General features: G+C 40.0%; 1 long non-coding RNA gene across 12 annotated transcripts in view; it reads left to right on the top strand.

Annotated features, from left to right (window-relative positions):
* LOC106017018 (uncharacterized) overlaps window positions 1–19,307 on the top strand; it is a 258,004-nt gene that overhangs the window by 217,550 nt on the left and 21,147 nt on the right. The gene's annotated exons all lie outside the window — the stretch shown is intronic.

Consider the following 19,307-nt stretch of genomic DNA (forward strand, 5'->3'; position numbering starts at 1 on the left):
TTGGGAATAGGTCTCCAGGCTTGTCTCTCAAGACCTAGGTTGTGTGGGCTGGAGCTGAAATCATGGCTACAAGTCGAGCTGCAGAGCCAAGAATTCATCTGATAGTTGTGGAGGAGAGTTGGCTGGTCCTGTCCATGTTGCCACAAATCTGCTCTGCCTGTTTCCAGAAGTAGCCTTGGGAACCTGCAGGAGGCATTAACTGCCCTGCTGTAGGGAAGGGGCAGGAGACTGTGCAGTGAGGTTTTGATTATCTCCAAAACAGATACTTTGCAACCTCTCTGGGCAATCTGTTCTGTGTTTGACTGCCTTTGCAGTTTAAAAAACTGTTTTGCTGTGTTGGCATGGAATTTAGTGTTTCAATTTCTTTTATTTTATTTTTTGCCTCTGGTACTCTCACATGGCACCACTGACACAAGTTTGGCTACACCTTTGTTGACATCCTCCCATCAGACCTTTATGCATGTTGATGAGATTTCCCCTGAACCTTTTCTCTAGGCTCAGGAGTCTCACCTCTCTCAGCCTTTCCTTATGTGAAAGGAGCTCCAGTCCCTTTGTCCTCTTAGCAACCCTTTGCTGGACTCACTGTAGGAATTCCCTGTCTGTTCTGTGTTAGGGCATCCAAACTGGAGACAGCACTCCAGCTGTGGCCTTACCAGTGCTGAGTAGAGGGGATAACCTTTCTCAGCCTGCTGGCAATACTTTCTGAATGCAGCCCACAGTGCTGTTTTCTCTCCTTGTTGCAGCTGAACAAATCTAATTTCTCATCTTATAAACAGGGAATGCTTGAATGTGAAATGCAAAAAGATTTTCAACACTAAATAGCACTTGCCTTTATGGATTAAGAAAAGAAGAATATTTAAGCTGCCGTGTAATCACCATGTCAGTAATGCTTAACAAGACATGACTTCTGTAATGTCATATGTCCTATTCTGTGCTGAAATCATTAACTAAAAGAAAAATTGTGACAAAATAAGCTAAAATGACATTTCTCACCCTTTGCTGCGCTTCTTTTTCATTGTTGTTAAGCTCAAAAGGGGAAAAAATGACTTTTGGGAGGGAGGAAATACTGGGGACTTTTGTCTGAACACTTGATTTCAGTAAAACTGTTCAGTTCTTATTGAACTTTGATTTCATCAAAACATTTATCTTCTGACTGGTGGGAAAAAGACCAGGTGAGACCTTCACCACGCGTTATTTAGAACCAAGAGGTTCTAAAGAGGTCTGTGGTTGAGGAGATGGGCACTCCCTGGCTCCTCTTAAAAGCAGTGCTGCAAATGGCCTGCTTTTTGGTGCTCTGTTGAAGTGTGTCATGGCTGAGCATTGCCACCTCAGCACTGGGGCTGGTGTGGATTTGGGGGTAGGGCAGTTCTGAAACTTATGATTGCCCATCCCAGAACAGAACTTACACTGGGCGTTTGTGGTGTCAGATAGACAGAACTCCTCAGGATAGCACAAGGGGAACTCATGTAAAACAAGTTCATTTGGCTGTTGTTTTCTTTCTTTTTCAATCAAAATGTGAAGGCCCTGCCCAGCGGGGCTGGTAAAACTGGCTGTCAGCCTCAAATGCCGTTGTTATCTCAGAAATACAAAATCTCCTTGAATTATTTCTTGGATGCCCCAAAATGAAAAATCATGCTTATTTCTAGCCTACATTAAGACTCGAGGACAAAAGGGTGATTGGGCCATTGCTATCCCGTTATGTCTGCTGGTCATGGTGGAGATTCAGGAGGTAGGTACTGATGGATAAAAATCATGTACACAGAAGCAAAAGATATAGTCTGTTATTGAAGTGTGGTGCTTAAGGTTTGAGTGCATGCTTTATTTTTGTTGTTTAAATCATACCTAAGAACATCTGTCCTAAGGCTCAGTTTCCTTCCTTGGTAGGGCTGCCAACTTTTTTACTCTGTGTGCAATGTGGGATGTGCAGTCTCCTTGTTAGTAATGACACCACTGTTCTTAGTATATGATCGTATGGGAAAATTATGCAGGAACGATTCCAAGCAGACAGTGTCTTGGTACAGTACTGCACTCCTACTTGAGTCTCTTAAGCTCTTCCATACAAAATATTATCGCTGTATCAACAAAAACAGAAGAGCAAATTTCTTTAAAATGTTATCCTCTGAAAGAGGCTTTCTGAGGGCAGGTAATAGCCAAGAGACTTTGGCTAGATGATCTATTACTTTTAGGCAGCATGCAGTGACTAATCCACTGGGCTTTATGGATCTATTTAAATTAGATATATGCAGGCAGTGCATTATTTATAACCAAAAGCATGAATAATTCAACATGCCCACTCCTAGCAGGTATCCAGCTTGTGCCAGAAGTCTGCAGTAAATGCTTGCTTTCAGAATTATGAAGACACTATCAGATAACAGCCTGTTTTGCTTGTACGCTCCACTTTGCTCTGTCTCCTCTGCCTTTTGTATCTTTCTAGCTCAGCTCTACCTTTTGTCTGGGGAAGAAGAACAAATGATGTATTCTCTCCATTATTCCCTTCATCTGGAGATGACATGCTATGTCTAAAACAAATTATGTAAATCCATTTAGGCTCAATGCATTAATTTCATTTCTGTTTCATTGTGATGGAGACAGAGGAATAGTCCAGAGAAGGGACTTGAAGGCAGCATGGCAAGGGGACAGCTTGGGCTCTGCTGTGCCCCAAGACTAGTTGTGGCCACACAGCCCTGTTGGAAAGTGTATGTGGCAGCACCCCTTTCTATCTGTGCCCAAATATTCTGTTTACATGGCTTAGCAGTCATTATGGATGGTATCTGAGCATGAAGTCTTGGACACCCAGTGGGGAAATAGGCTGTGTGTGCAATGGATGGAAGCTACGCTCTGGACATTGCTAACAAAAAAATCTGGCACTCAGACCACTGCAATGTGTAGGCATGCAAGGCAGTTTTCAAAGATAATCAGCTCAAAGACAGTTTCACTGGGACACTGAGATTCAGTTGCCTCCAACACAAGTTATTTCCCTGCATTTTTTTTCTTTTCTTTCCTTCAGTGCCACCTTAGTGACATCTAAACTCCAGAGCCCGGAGAAATTCAGACTGCCTACTGTCTGGCTGTCTTGTCTCCTTACAATCAGTGACCTGAGTGAGGGTGTTTGGTAGGAGGTTTTCTGCTGCTTACTCTTCTCTGAAATTTGGACACCACAGGAGGTTTTGTTTGTTTGTTTTAACTCCAGTGCAAGCAACACAATAGACTAGATTTATCTGGTCTAGATTAATCTCCCCATTCTGAGTCAGAGCTTCTCTGAGTGAGTTTACAATACTTTTACTTGTTTCTGCCCAATCCCAAGAGTAGCCAGTTAATTGCAATTAGATTTCCAAACACCAGATATCCTGAACAATTTGGGGAAGAAATAACAATTCTTCAGAACATATGACATGCTGAGATTTCCACACAAAAACAAATGCAGCGGAGATCTTCTGGTTCCCTGCAGATGAAGACAGAATGCAAGTGCTCTAGCAGTCAACATCATTATAAAATCCTTAGCTGACTGTTACTGAATCATGGAAGAATTGTTGAGGTGCTTTGCTGGGAACTAAAAACGTTGATTCAAGCTCCCTGTCTCTGTGGCTACAGATAATTCATAGTTTTCTGTATTTCGGGTCCCAATCTGTACATCTGAATAACGACACCTCCCTAATCAAAGCAGTAATATGAGGAAAAATGCACCAAAGATAGTGAGGCACTTGGGTATCGTGGTTTGGAAAGGAGGTAGAGATAGCTAAATATGATAGATACAGTGCTTCTCATGCAATAGCTCCAGAGAGATCACTTCTGTAGCCACTGAAATAGGGCAGTTGCAAAGAACAGTCAATTTATAATAGTGTATGGCAACATTACACAAATTTAGATACAAATCAGGATTAAAAATCCTGCAAAGATACTGCACAGAATTGTTAGGCCAGATGATTATGAGCTCTGAATGGAAAATTGCTGGCATTTAAGATCTTGAGGTGTGTCACAGGGTCTTTAACAACATGATCTTAGTAAACTGTGTGACTAAATAGTACTCTTGGGTGTTGCTTCAAGACTGAGGGAGGGGGAAAAAAAAAAAAGAAACATAACTGTGTTGAGTCATTTGCATGTCTCCCGTTGTCTCCTGACTTTTTGTTTTCTTTCCCTTCCTACTGGAAGTCTCTTATCAAAACATTGCCCTTAGCTGACATGGTTTAATGGGAGAAATCAACGGAATCTCCAGATGTAGAAAGTCCAAATGTGAAAGAAGGTATTCTCTGGCAAAATGATGGTATCCTTATTTGGGAATAAGCAATAGGGTCTGTTTCAAATGCTAAGTAAAAAATCCTGCCAAACTAGTGTGAATCTTTCATGATACATTTTTCCTGTTTTGGCATCTTAATGACTGCTTATAATTCCCTTGTGCATATGCAGTCAATCAGTGACAGAATCCTTTCACAATCTCCCATTGTTTGCCTCCATCAGAGGAGACAGCTTCTGCGCTCCAATGTGAGGATTAAGCTCATCATGACAAGAGATGAAAGCCTCACGGAATTGCAGTGTGATCTCTAGATAAAGTGTCTTTCCTTCTTAATGATGGTATTGGGCTCAGAAGGGAAAATTCCTTCCAGGTACAGCAAATGATCAAAGAATTAGTGTCACTTCATAATGTGTGATCTGAAGCTGAGGTGTGACATAGGTATAAAAGGTTTATGATGGGTTGAGAGCCGTGTGGTGTGACATACCGCTTTGAATGGTCACAGAATGACCACGGTGGTTCTGCTGCTGGTTCTGCTCCAAGATCCTCATCAGTCCAACAAGGTCAACCAATTAGGGGGCAGAAATTCTAGTCCAATGATGCCTTGCATATGAATTTTAAGATCTCAAAAGCAATATCTGAAAGTCTTTTGAGGTGAGGAAGACAGGAGCTTTTGTTAAACCTTGTTACAAGTTCAGTGGCCAGTCAGAGCTGAAACATCAGTATCAGATTCTCTGGCCAGTCAGAGCTGTGCTGACTGATAAGCTGTGGAAGTCAACTCCAAACATAACTTCCATCTGCTGCTTTCTGTCTTTCAAGATACTCCTAGAAAACAAAATGCAAGTCATATGCAAGTGATGAAGGAATTTGGGGCCTAAAAGCTTGTCTTTGTTTGCTTCTATTGCCCATAACCTTTGCTCTTTCCATCATAGCTACTGACTATCATTACCTGCTTGTAGGAAAGAGCTTTTCTCAAAACTGTATTGGCAAGATATTTACTGCTTAACTGCTACTCCTCATAGGTACTTGAACACCAGTAGCATGATGTGGTGGATTTGTGTGTCAATATCACCATCGTAAATCCAGAATAAAGTTTTGTAAAGAAGTTGAGAAAGGAAGAAATAGATAGGAAATAAAATGTGTATGTGTATTTTATTTGCTTTGGAGAATACTAAATGTACATAACCTAATCACTACAGTATCCAAGTAATTTTAAAATAATGGTGCATTTACTCTCCTAAAATCCTATCTGCAAAACTGAGATAATGTTTCTCTGCTTATCTGGGGAACTAAGGCAAGCAAGATTAATGCAAGATCTCTTTGGATGCAAAGAGCCTGGTTTTTAGTGTAGTTTTCCAGGGTAGGCTTCTCAGAATACCAAGCATCTAGAAGCTATTGCAGGGAGAGATCTGTATAAGGCCCCATAAAAATCTTCTTGCCCTTTCTGCAATTTCTGCCACACATAACTGGTCAGGTTCCATGTGGAATCAAACAAGTTGGAGGTGTGTACACCAAATGCACAGGAAAGACAAAGCATATTTAGATGACCAGGAACTTGATGAATGTGTTCTGTGCCAGTTTGAGTGAGCAGCTCCAACTGAAGGGGGAAAAGACAGAAGAAAACTGTCCAAAGGGCTACTGACAGATTGCAGTACTGCCCATGCAGTATTCATTGCTCATCCAGAAAACCATGGTGTGGCTTTCAAGAGCAAAGGGAGCATGCACAAACCTATTCTGTCTGTGTTCATTGGTGACCTTGGCTAGCCATGAGGTTTGTGGGAGCTCTGCTGATCACATTGTGTATGCTGCTTCCTACATCTGACATCGTGCCCACACGTCAACCTCAAAGAAGAACGATCTCCCGTATGATGTCTTGAGTGTTGGGGGGCATGTGTGTCACTAAGTGTTCCTTTGAGGGCTCAGAAAACGGAGTAAGGTAGAAGGATTTCCAGTCCTTGGATGCAGTGTGAGGAGCGGCAGGAGCACATCTCAGATTCTGCAGCTTGCCTTAGAAATCTGTTGGTGGATTGAAGGCAGCAGCTGCCCTTGGCGGTTAGCAGCCCAAGCAGGGACATCTCTTTCCTGCTACCCCCAGGGCAGCTCAGTGCATGCCAAAGTGTGAACTCCACTAATGCACTAGAGTCTTCCTGTACCAGTTTGCATCTGGGTTGACCAGCAGTTCATTTAAGCTCATTCCTGTCTGATAGGGCTGTGAGAGATTAGCTGAGGTATTCCTGTTCAGTTTCTAGTGAAGAATCTCCCTGAGAACAAAACGCAGGCTCAACAGACATTTTGTTGGCAGGTGCTGGAGAAAGAGAAAGGCCTTGGTCTTGAACTCCTTCAGCCCTAGATATTCCCTGTCTGGCCCACCAAAGCAACATAGGAAGTCTGCAATGATGCCATCTCTGGCATATCTACCTATGGGATAAATCAAGGGCTTCATTTCTGAGGGCTATCCATTGACAACTTTTTACCCGGTGCTAAATTTACTGAAGGTTGAAGGAAATTGCTAAGCATAATATTTGGATTTATGGACTCTTTCTTGTGAGACATGTTCCCTTTGAATATAATTCAGACTAGGAAATAAGTTAAACGAAGCTGTTGTAATTCTGCAGCATGTCAAGCATGATCCCATGGTGTGAGATCTTCCTTTATTAAACAGTGTACAGACCAGAATAGCTCTTACCTTGGGCAATGACACAGAGCTTCAGCTGGAACTTTCTTTAATGCATTCCTCTGTTTTCAACCCTCCCACTCTCCCAATGTACATCTTGCTCCTTTCATTCACTGCATTTATTCTTGTAACCACCACTTTTCACTCCTTATGATGTTTTTTAAGACTCGTCTTTCAAGTTATCTCCATTCAAACCAGGGCAATAGAAGCCTTTCTTCCATTTGCCACAGTTTACTTCTGTGTTTGTGCGTCTGTGTGGATCCTTCCCCAAGGTACAGTGATTCAACAATGCTGCTGTGGATGATTTTTTTTATTATTTTTATTTTTTACTGACAAGGAGAACAGGGTTGGATATTATGGGATGAGAAAGCCAGAGATTTGAGAGATTCCTGTATCAAACTGAGACTTTGTCTTGTTTGAAGTTTTTGTATGAAAAGTATAAAGCAAACTATCAGCTGAAGCCAAATATTTGACTTAAGTTTTAACTGCTTCAATTTCAAAGCAATCACTCTATACCAAAGAATAATTCCTCATTTTTGAAAACATCAAAACAGTGTTTAGATGACTTGGAATTTTTTTTCAAGATGCAAATTGGAAGGAGCAGAGGGGGAAGGTTGAAACTCAGCTTTTCCCACAGGACAAACTGAGTCAGTGAGTTCTCTTGAAACGTTTCATGGAAACACTTTCTGACCAGCATTATCAAATCTATGGCTGTCCTCACTTTCCCTGTGAAGCTAGTCCTGGACAGGTAAAACCATCTTAGATTTGGCTATGCTTGGGTTTTAATTCCATTCCGCGTCAAACTTTGTGGCTGAAGCACGTTAAGTACATTGACGGTACAGAGCTACCTGTGCTAGTTAGGTACCGGCAGCATGGCCGTGTTAGTCTATTGCTGTGCTCTGCCTGCTGATCAGTGTATGCTGGCCTGTGTAGGGTGCCAAGGTAGCACAGTTGGACTGCCTCCAATACCCCCATTAGCTTTTTCTTAAAGATACAAACTTTGTTGTGCAGATACAAACTACTTGGCTGTTCTGTGTCAGTAAATCCTTTCTTTGCACAGAGGAATGCAGCTGAATTGCAGCTTTGGTTGCAGGTACAAGCAAAATCTGAACTGAAATCAAGTGCAGCTCTGGCTTCCCTTGTTTCTACTGTTATTCTGTTCCTCATACTTTGAATTTTTTGATCTGTGCCAGACAGAACAGACAATTCTCTTCCCTTGTTCTGCAGAGTGCTGTGTGTGTTCACAGTACAGTACCGACCACGCTTAGAGTGAGATAAACATAATTTTAAATGAAGAATTACTGTCTCACACTTTGCAATAAGTGCTGGGGAACCACCACATAGGAGACAGCAGGGACCAAGCGAAATAGCAAGGAATGAATTTACTGTTTGCAAATAGCAGAAGACTAATTTCTCACTAGCTTCAGAACAAGAGCCGTGCTGAAGTATCTGTCAGCACTGAGACCTTGGAGGAGCGAAATGCAGCTGGAGGACAGTGGCCATTTTCAGTAGGGCTTGCCATGTTGGAATGAACCAGAGCAGCCTGCAGAGAAATACATCTCTGCTGTGAGCTGAATTTAGATTAGACTCCTAAAATGTGTCTTTTTCCCATATTTACCCAAGACAGACTGTAACTAGTAGATGTTGGCAGCATCTACTGAGAACCAAAATGGCCGAACAGGGAGCTGATGAATAAAAATTGTTCAGTTGTCCCATTTCTCAGCAGCCTCCTCGCTCATATCTCACCAAATGACTGAAAAAAAAGGAAGACAGAAACTGAAGATGCTTCTGGGATTGTAAGCATTGCACTGTGCCTGTTGGAGGCCTCAGAGACTTTGCTCAAAGCTAACCATAATGCCTATTTCTTTACAGTAAGAGTGCTTCCCTGCTCCAGTCACCTTGGTTGATTGGTGTTTGTGGGGTTGTAGGGATTTTTTATTGGTTTTTTTTTATTATGATGTCAAACAGCATCTGGCTGTGCACAGTGAGCAGAACCCCCGTGTTCTGGTGTTACGTGTTTCTCTGAATGAAGTCATGTGGGGAATGGGGCAAAGGGGAAAAAGAATAACCTTAAAACTACTTGGGAGCTGATGTATGAATTCCAGCTCATGTTATATTTTCTCTTCCTTTCTTCCATCTCTCCTGTGTTCTGTCCTACCAGTAAAGGCACACTGGCATAAAACCAAAATGGATCCAACTGAGGTTTTCCTATTCGTATGCTAAGCTTCCTTGCCTTAAAGAGCCTTTTGGCACAAAGAAGCTGGCTCTCGCCCACATGGCCCTTGGGGTAATCTGAATACCTGCAGCTCATTGATACCTAATATAGCTGTTGCACTGAAGTTAACTTCTTCTATGCATTGGTACTGATAGCACAACTGCTTGTGCTCAACGGGATACCCATAGGATGCTGTACCAGGTGCTCAGCATCTTGTAGGCTGGTAAGTGTTAGTTACTGACACTGGGCTGAAATGACAAAAGACTCTGGTGTTAACAGGGTTATCATCCAAGAAATGTATTTTGTCTTCCTCTGGTAGCACACCCTACCTGGACTGAGATATGTAGAGAAGCAGGTGATGGAGGAGGTGGGGTGGAGGAAGCAGGGGTGAATATCGGAAAATTGTCTGTCTTTTTTTTTTCTTTTGTTTCCTGGTCTTTGCTTGTTTCCCAGGCTTTATTCTTGGTTCAAGCCCTGTGCAGAGAGAAGAGACAGAGCCCCATATAAAGGCTTATGTAACAAATGTGCTTTCCTTACGAACTTCCTTTAGTCATTTTAACCTGTGGCTCACATGGGGTCAAAGTGATGTCTCATTGCTATGACCTGGCAATTTTCTCATGGTTTTATGTACTGATGCTGCGTGCTGTTTAGATCAGCTGTACCCTTGTCCTTCTTAAGCTCAAGCCTTGGCAACAGTGATGATGGAAATGCCAGTACTGCCTCAATATGTCATTTCACATTGGTCTCCTGAGACAAGAAGGCCACTTGTTTCCAGAAAGGCACAATAATTTGTGTCAGCTCGTTAAGCTGGCATACTGCTGATTCAGGCACCAAGCTCTAAAGAAGCACTTTGTCCTGGCTCTGTAATGGCCTGTCCCTTTTAGTCCCTAGGGTATAACAGGGAAACGTTCCTGGAGGGAAAGGTCAGAGAACTCAGGGAGATTATCATCATCAGCCTGAATTAAAATTGATGCTGAAAATATATGATTTGAATACAGCTTTAAATAACTGGAGGAGAAGAAACAATCTATCTCAGTGTACAGATCTGTATGTATCTCAGGGAATATAGTGTTATAGCACTATAGCATTGGGGGAGGGGGGGAGGTCTCTTCGCAATAACATTTTCTGATCTCTTGATATTAAACAAACCAACTTCTCCAGATGAAAACTTCAGCCCCAAGTTATGTGCTTAATTGGATGAAGGACTCTAATATAGCTCTAATTCTTACAGCCTCTCTCTAACACATGCTTCACCTCCCTTTCCTTTTTACTTTTAAATCACTGCAAATATTGCTAGACAAGCTGAAAATAGCCCTACCATTCAGTTTTCCTATTAATTAAAAAAAAAAAAAAAAAAAAAAAGCCTTCCATTTTGAGTGCTGTGTTTTTTTTTGCTCAGTGCTTGCTTCAATTTGGTAGTTTCAAAGGATTTATAAAAAAAACCTCCTAGCAATTGCATAGAGTGTAATTATTGAGTCACACTTCTAATTTTGCTATATAAAACAAAAAGAGGAGGGGGTTGAGCAATGTTTATTTCTGGGTTTATATACCTTTTCTCTTTAATAAACATAATCTACGGCCAGTTATGTAAATAGGCTTTAAAAGGGAAATTAAAATTTTATTGCAATACCTTGCAAAAGGGTAGCTGAAACTGAGTAACTACAGAGCTTGCCCTCTTCCTCAAAGTTGCAAAACAAATCCTGAATAAACTTATTTTTGAGATTTGTGGTCCTGTGCCTTCTGTGCCAGCAGCATTAGTTTAGAGTTTTACTTACACTTACAGACTGCTGACCCTGACTCTTTCTGGGATCAGAAAATCTAAAATATCATCAGGAAGTGTGAGCTTGGCAAAATTTACTATCTTCTTGACAGACTTGCATATAAAGTTTGAGATTTCTCAACCAGTAGATCCCAAAAATCACTCAGCTGCGAATCTATGTTTAATTGCATATGGTTAAAAACTCATAGAAGTTAGCAGCAGACATCTTTTGTCTTGAAATATGGTTAAAGTTCATGTGCAGATATCCTATGAAAATTTGGGTATAGACCTAAACTGGAGTTTTTCTTTGGTCATCACAACCAGGAAGAACTGCTGTCAGTACATCTTGATTGCCATCCTAGTATCATGAAGTCTTCAGATGATTTTTGACAGTGATTTTGGAAGGGCTTCCGTGTGCTGTAAGTTGTTCTTTTTTGTTGATGTTGTTGTCTTTTATGTGAGCATAACTGGAACCACTGAATACACACAGTGCATTTTAACACACTTTTTGATTCATAGAATCGATTACAGAACAGCCCAGGTTGGAGACAACCTCAGATCATCAAGTCCAACCTTTCTGTCACAGTCCTTTTCTCCCTGTCTCTCAGCATAATAATCAGGTCAGATGTTTCCCATGTATTTTATCTTTTATTTAAAAGAAAAACAGCTATCAGGAACACTTCTTATGCAGTTTTTTGTTTAGATGCTGTTTCATACAGAAAATTCTAACTCAAAAGGGAAGATGATACTTCTGACATAGTGAACTTTCACTAAAAGTAAACTCAGTGATCAGCACGTCTGCTAATATACTTTTTAGGCATTTGCATTACTTAGCTGCTTTAATAGTTGTATTTTCAGCCTTTCATTGCTGAATCAATTGTATTTGTATCTCTTTTACTCTTCATTTAACTCTTCTTTATTTTTTTAATAGCAGATATCTGTATAATCCCTTGAGTAGCATTCAATTCTTGTGTCAATTTATGGAGAACTGCTAATAAGTTTGGAGTAGCTTTTAGTCTTTGAATTTAGGCATTAAGTGGTCTTAATGAGGGAAATCTGGAAACAGAGATATGCCTGATGAATGCTGACTACCCGTAGCAAAACAATAAAAGAGGCCTCCTTGGTCCTAGCTCTAGCTTCCACCTAAAAGAAGGCGAAGTGGTCACCAGCAGGGATAAATTAAACTTGCCAAAAGCTGTCAGAAGTGGCACTGCCACATGCTGTATCTCATAATCCAAGAAAAGCCTACGGGAGGATGTTGTGTGAGCTACAGCAGAAGGATATGTTAAGCATGGTTTTCTCCCTGGTCATCAGAGTGACTGATTACATGATTTAATCATTTCCTTGAGACAAAGAACGTAATATTGCTTTTAAGAGGGGAGAGGGACACAGTATATATTAGCTGTAGATCCAAGCAGTAGTAATAGAAAATGTTCTGTTCAAGAGGGCAGAAAGGATCTGATTAAGTGTGTTTGTGGAGGATGCACAAAAATTGCAGAATTGCTGAGTTCATTTCTCCGTGGGCTAAACAAGATCTAGACATTTGGAGTTCCTCAGGGTTGCTTGTACATTTGGGAAGCTTTGAGTATTTTGTATGAAACATTGTTCTTCATGTGTCCTCAGATTTGTTAAATTAGAGATGAAAAAGTGCAGTTTAAATTTGCATAAAATAAGTCTGTATGTGTGCTTCTCACTCCAAGCCTCATTCTCACTGCAGTACTCAGAATTAAACCAAAAACTTTTTTTTTCCCCCCTGTATTTTCTATATCTGTTCAATTGCATTGTTCAAATGTTGGTGGAATTACAGAGTACCCTAACGAATTTAAAAGAAACAAATAAAGCTTTGGGTTTATCCTCCATCTGCATTCTGAGATTAATCTGGATTTTAAACGTTCTGAGACTGGATGTATCTCATTAGGTCTTTACTGACACTTGGAGCAATGCAGCCTCCATGATGGAGGGTGGGCAACTACCCTGTTGGTAATAGCGGAGCTCAGAAATGCAGAAATCTGTAGTCTCAGATGATGCAAATGAGCGTTCATTGCAGTGAGCGATGCCAACTTATGCGTACTGAGGGTTTTGCTCTTAAGCAAACAGAAAATTCTTTAAATGATGTTCATCATGAGATGTCAGGTTCAGTTGTTCTTCAGGTCAAACAGTTTTGTAGTTCTTAACTTCTTCCCATATTCTTTAGCTGCTTAGCTTGATAAGCACCTTTGAATAATGAAAGCAAGTAAACTTGAACCAAATGAAATCGCTACAAATCAAGTTTATGTTGTGTTGTGGGAGAAAAATTAAGATTTTTGCTTGCTTTGCTTGTTTTGCTATGGTTTGTGCGGGGAGGAGGGAAATAAACTTGGTTTGCATGGTTTTATCATCAGAATAATATTTTACAACCTGTCTATCATTCTGAAGTAGCTGTTGGAGTTGTGTTTTTTTGTTGTTGTTTTGTTTTAAGGAAAGCCTGTTAATATCTAGGGTAACTTTTCAAGGCATTTATATTGGAAGTCAGAATACTAATGGATTCACACAAACCAGAAAATTCACAAGTGAGCTTTCTATCAAAGCTTTCTTGAAATATTCTTTCCAGATCAAGTAATCTAACCTCAGGGTTTAGAGAAATATCCCATCTGACTTCACAGCTGTGAATTTGCTTCCAAAACTAATTCCATAAACCTGGTTAATTAGATCTGCTCAAAAAGTAAAGATGGGCACCAGTGCCTTACTTATACTCAACAGGCAATACATAGAACATATGAATGGTTGGGGGAAGACCAAAACTACAATTCTTTCTCTGTTTAATTTCATACAAAGACAGATAAATTGCTCAGGAGATGGTATACTGCTCCAAAATGTCTCATGGTCAAGTGACTATGTTTCTGCCTCTCTAGTCTGAATTCACAAGATGCAGCAAGACAAGAATATTACTCTCATATGATTGTTGGAAGAGTTGTTCAGAATACGCTGCTGTCGGTTCGCATTTCGGTATTTTATGGCAAGTGAAAGCACTTCTAAAGGTGGAGTTGAGATGTCACTGAATATCCTGAAACTTAGTACTTAGAGTACATATGAGTACATATGGAGGAGAATTGGATTCATACCTTTACTTGGGATTGAATTTATGTTTCCTACATACGTACATGTATGTGTGTGTATACATATATTTCCTATATGGGCTTGAACTTATGTTTCCTATATACAGAAAGATGATGCTCTATTTCAGTACTGAGTTGAAGGCAGGGCACCTTATTTTCTAAGCCCCCTGTGAGGGAAAGTTGTGTTCTGAGAATGCCAAGGCTTGTTGGGAAGTGTGACGCAATTTGCACTCCTGCCAGAACTGTGGCAGCAAGACATGAGGCTCTGAATTGGTGTCGTGCTGTGTAACCACTAGCAAAAAGAATGAAATAGGGGGCATACAAGATTGGTGAAAAAGAAAATTATCGTGATACCTAACATAACAGCGTGTTCCCTTTGCAGCCGTGGTTCTTTGTCCTCTTCCTCTGTGCTATTCTTTTTCAGGGCATATCTACAAAGGGATGTTTGGGTTGAATTTTAAAGAATATGGCCCAGTCTGTACTGTAAGCTGTTGCTAGCACAGTGTTTTGTTGGTTGAAAATTGGCAATGTGGTACGCAAGTGACAGCCGTGTCAGCAACAAAACCCTAGTGCTTCTGCTGCTTCTTTGGAAAAAAAAAATAGACCCTCAGTTCCTATTATCTGTTCTTCACTTGAAATCTGGTAACAATCCTTTGGCTGCAACTATAGGCTGTGTTTGGGAAGGAACTTGATTATATATACTGTACTTTCATTAGAGTATTTTGTGGCGATAGCATACTGGCAGATAACAATATTACAGTCAGCCTGAATTAATCTAATTGAACTAAAATAAATGTATTGCAAAATGATCATCTATAGCATCTAGTCTGTTTTAAATGTAAAGCCTTGGGAATTCAGTTTAGCTCTCTCCTGAGTGTCCTTATACAGAAATGACCTCAGTTACTGTGTATTAAAGTGCTCAGCAAAAAGGAGCACCCTGTTTCTGGTTGGCTCTGACAGTTACTATAATAAATCTTAATTAAAGAGCAGGCAGTAGAGGTCAGGACTCCTGAGACTACTGTACTAATCACAGGTCCATGCAGCATTCCTGGTCACATCAGCACTTCACAGGTGATGTGCTTTGCGGGTACACTCACCAAGACGTGCATCCTGTGAGTGCAAAGCAAACACAGCCACGATCAGTGTACTCCGTGGTGTTGGTTTCCCGGATAACTTCTATAGAAGTGCTCTTGCTGAGAGCTGCTGTGGCATGGAGCAAATTTACTCAGTTATGGCAGACGTGTGTAGTATGGTGTGTATAGGAACAGGAATACAGTTGTGTGCATGCAATCTGATCTGATATTTCATCTAGTTATGATTCATTTGTGCCACTTAATTACTGCATTCAAGGTCTTCTGTAATAAATGTGTTTTCTTAACCTACAGTCTCTAAGCTACTAGACTAAGAATTCTGTTATAATTGAAAAGCTATTTGGGAACACTCCAATCATTTTTTTTGAAGTAAAAAACACACAACAGCATACTAAGAAGGCAATTTACTCACAGTCAGAAGAGCAGGTCACGCTGTTTTAGATTGTTGGTGGGTTTTCAGTAAGTTTAGGCCTTTTAGATTGGGTTTTTTATTTTATTTTTTTTTATTTTTTGGAATGGACTCCAGGTTTTAAGCAGTCTTGTCTGAAATGTTCACTGTTGCATACAGCAGAAGATTTCAAGCATATAAGGCATGTGACAGCTATTAATAAAGAATCCAATATCATCTAAACATTAAGATAATTTGAGAAGTATTATGCATCATGATCTGCTGTTGTCTGTGTCTTCCAAAAATTAAGGAAACACTGAAAGCCAGTTCATGTGCCCTTGGGATATGATTTCACTTCTCTTGTCTAAAACCATTATCAAATCTGTACTTTTAGGAAAGACATTCTAGCATGTAAACATGTTTTTTTCTTGTTTTCAGCTCTTACATCCATAACATCGTTATGGATGTTGAAATTGAAAGGCTTTCCTTTGTCAATGAAATCCATGTAAATACAATTTAACCCGTAAAAAGCAATTCTTTTATTACTAATTACAAGGAAAAAAGAATCCTACTTGGAAAAATGCATAAAGTTGATTTATATTATAAGCTGTATCAAATGCATTATAGCTACAGTATGATGAGACACATCAACTAGAATATAATAAAATCCATATTTGACTATAGGAACAAACTGATATTTTTAGGTATATGCAGTTTGCCAGGCTTACTTGGTGATGTGCATCCTAACGGGTAGTTTTCAGACTTACCTTCTAAAACCAAGGAATCGAGTATATCCCTGCTCCAAAGCACTATAAGATTCTTTTGTTTTAGTTAGAAGAAAATGTTAGTGTTTTCATTCCCTGTGCACTAACTGAGGTAGAGCTGCTCTGTCTTTATTTGAATGGTGGGGCACACCAGTATCTGTACGGTGCATAAACAGTATGTGCCATGTTTAATTGCATGGGACACTTATTTTTTGCTGGAATTTCTGTAATATTTTCAAAACAAAGTATATTCGATTAAATGAACTCCAGGGATTATTGAACTGTATCAGGGCTTCATCTTCTCTACCAGTTTGTATTAAAATAACAGCTGGAGGAATCATGGATGTCTGAGGGCTCCTAAGTAAGCAAATCTTGAATAGGTTTGTCTAGAGTTAGTCTGTGGACATATGGTAATGGATTCTCTTCTACAGTCCTATGTCTACTTCTGAAGTAGCTTAGAAATTAAATATCTTGAAGTCTTTTGAAAAGGCTTCAAGCAATTCTGATTCTTCTTGCAGATTCTGCAGCATGTAGGATCAGTACAGATTGAGGTGCCTTACCTCTGCGCTTTCTTTCCTGTCACTACTCTGTCATTGTATAGTTGTGGGTCCTCATTGAATTTATCAAATAATAAACTGCTTTGTGCAGCCTTGTAGGGCAGTATGAGCATGTACCAAATCTCCTCAAAATCATAAAACTCCTGAGTGGTAATTGTTGCAATGGTTCTTTCTTTGAAAGTTTATTGGCATTGTTGTTTTGTCAAATGTTTATGGAGTGCACTCTATAGCATGTAATCTTACCCCTTCACCCAGAGTCCTGCTGCACTAGCAGCGTACTGCAGTCTGTTGGCTACATAGGGTCCTGGGTCTCAGTGCTCTCCCGAGGTAAGGGTATAATTTGTTCTGGACAAAGTTTTCAGTTGCCACAAGCTGAGCAGGACTTGAGCTGCAACTCTTTGCCCGCTTGCTGAGTTTTGCTCCAAAGTCAGACTGATAGGGACCAGGTCTGATCTGTTTTCCTTGAGCTATCTGGGCATTGTCACGTGACTCACTGCTTATTGCAGGTGCTTGGAAACTGGTGGTGGTTGTAACACAATTTTGTTCTGCTGCATTTAGTCTTCTACAAAGTGTTCAGGAGTGTTTTGCAGCTGGCAGAGTAGGGGCTGTGGGGTTTGAAGTAGGAATGGGTTAAGTGTCTAAGATAGCAGGAGACTAGCCTTTTCCCATCTAATGTCTCTATCTTGTCAAAAGCTGCTGTTTTGTTTATGAAATAAGTAAATAAACTATTCTTTTGGAAGACCATGACAGAGATCAAGGGCACAGCTGGAAAACACAGTCCCTACTGAGATCTCCAGAACAGGTGGTGTCCATGTTGGCTCTAGGGAGAGGAATTATCTTGCACGTAAGGGCTGCATGCCCTGAGGAATGGGTAGGAAGAGAGTGTGAATAGAAATTGTCCTCAGGACAGGACAGAGGTGTTTGAAATGCACTGACTTACACAGCTGCTGGGCCACAGTAGAAGATCTGGTACCTTCTCTTAAGAGAAAGGTGACCAGTTCTGTTCACTGAATTGCACAGATGATTACCCCAATAATGGGGTACTGAGGAAAAGGCGAACATCTTAATCAGCATGTGTTTTGTGAGAAGTCATAGATAGCTAGAATATTCTAACCATAATCATCTGCTTGGGTAATTCTTCAAGCTAGAAAGAAAAGTGCCTAGTGTAGAGGACGCCCCAGTGCTAGACACCAAGCAGTGTAATCACTACCAGGGCATCACCTGTGCCGCACTGTGCCTGTCTAGTGGTGAAATACAGTGCCACACAAGTTTAACCAGCTCCAGAGCAGGAGCTGAGCAAGGGAACTTGAGGATCCAAACTGTGGGTTTCTCTTTAAAGCAGTGTTTGAATATCTGGGACCCTGTTTGAACCTAGCTAACAGAGCATTAGAAACTTTGAAAATGTTTGTACTGCATTCCGGAGCCTTGAGAGGTCAGCATTTGATATAAATGTTCCTTCTAACAAGACTAGTTTCGTATGTTAGGGAAGCAAAGAAATGAAGAACATGTGATGACCTTTTCTCGTTTCATTTTTACTTCTTAAATTACCTACTCTTCTATGAGTAAATACCTTACTTGTAACAAAAGAACAAAAACTTTGTGTAAGCTTTTGATTTTTTAATTTATTTTTTTTTTACACAGTCATTTTGCCTAGTTTTAAGCTATCTTTTCAATGTATAAATAGAGCACGTCTGATTAAGTATTGGCACTAGAACTTCCAACTGGGCTCTGGAAATACAGCTTTCCAGCTGGCTCTGACTCATTCCTACACATAAAAATGCTACAATCTAAAGTCTAATCAACTGTGTGCCTGATGCATGTAAGACAAAGCAGGCTCTCCAGCTTGCTTCTTTTGTACCTGTAACCTGCTGTCTGCCTGTATAGACAAACAGATTTTTCCTTGTGGTAGTGATAGAGTCGCTTACTAGATAGAAAGAACTGTAGTCATGTGGAATTGGAGAGACTTTAGTCTAGAGTAAACAAGGGTCTGCATGTTTGGCAATTCTGAGAAGTCTAAATTCAACTAGAAAACAGAGTACTGTAACAAATGGAGAGGTGCAAGAAATACGGGTTTAAACAATAACTAATTGTACATACTCATATGCAGGATACTTTTGGTAATTGTTGAAATGATGATTTATAGTAATTTTACACTTTTGTTTGGAGGTTTTAAAATCAGCAATCTAATGTCATAAATGCAGCAGCCTTTGTTATAAAAGAAATGGGACTGAACTACAGGCTTTTTGTTTAGTGGGAAGTTCTATTACTTCTAAAAAGGTATTTTCTTAGACTTCCAATTAAAAATAAAAGTGGTTTAGTCTTGCTGTAAAATGGAAATTATGTAGGAAAACTGAGGTCTTGGAATTCAAATTCTTTTGGTTTTAATTAAAATCAGAATTTGTCAACCTAATTTGACCTCTTATAAATGTTATGGAACTTTTAAAATCAGTTTAATTTAGACATGTTGTTATGAACCAAAACCAAAATGCTTTAATCTTAAAAATGTCAGGGTTTCTGCTGTGTTTCCAAAAAACTA

The sequence above is a fragment of the Anas platyrhynchos genome, chromosome 5 (assembly GCF_047663525.1).
Source record: "Anas platyrhynchos isolate ZD024472 breed Pekin duck chromosome 5, IASCAAS_PekinDuck_T2T, whole genome shotgun sequence".
Lineage (NCBI taxonomy): Eukaryota > Metazoa > Chordata > Aves > Anseriformes > Anatidae > Anas > Anas platyrhynchos.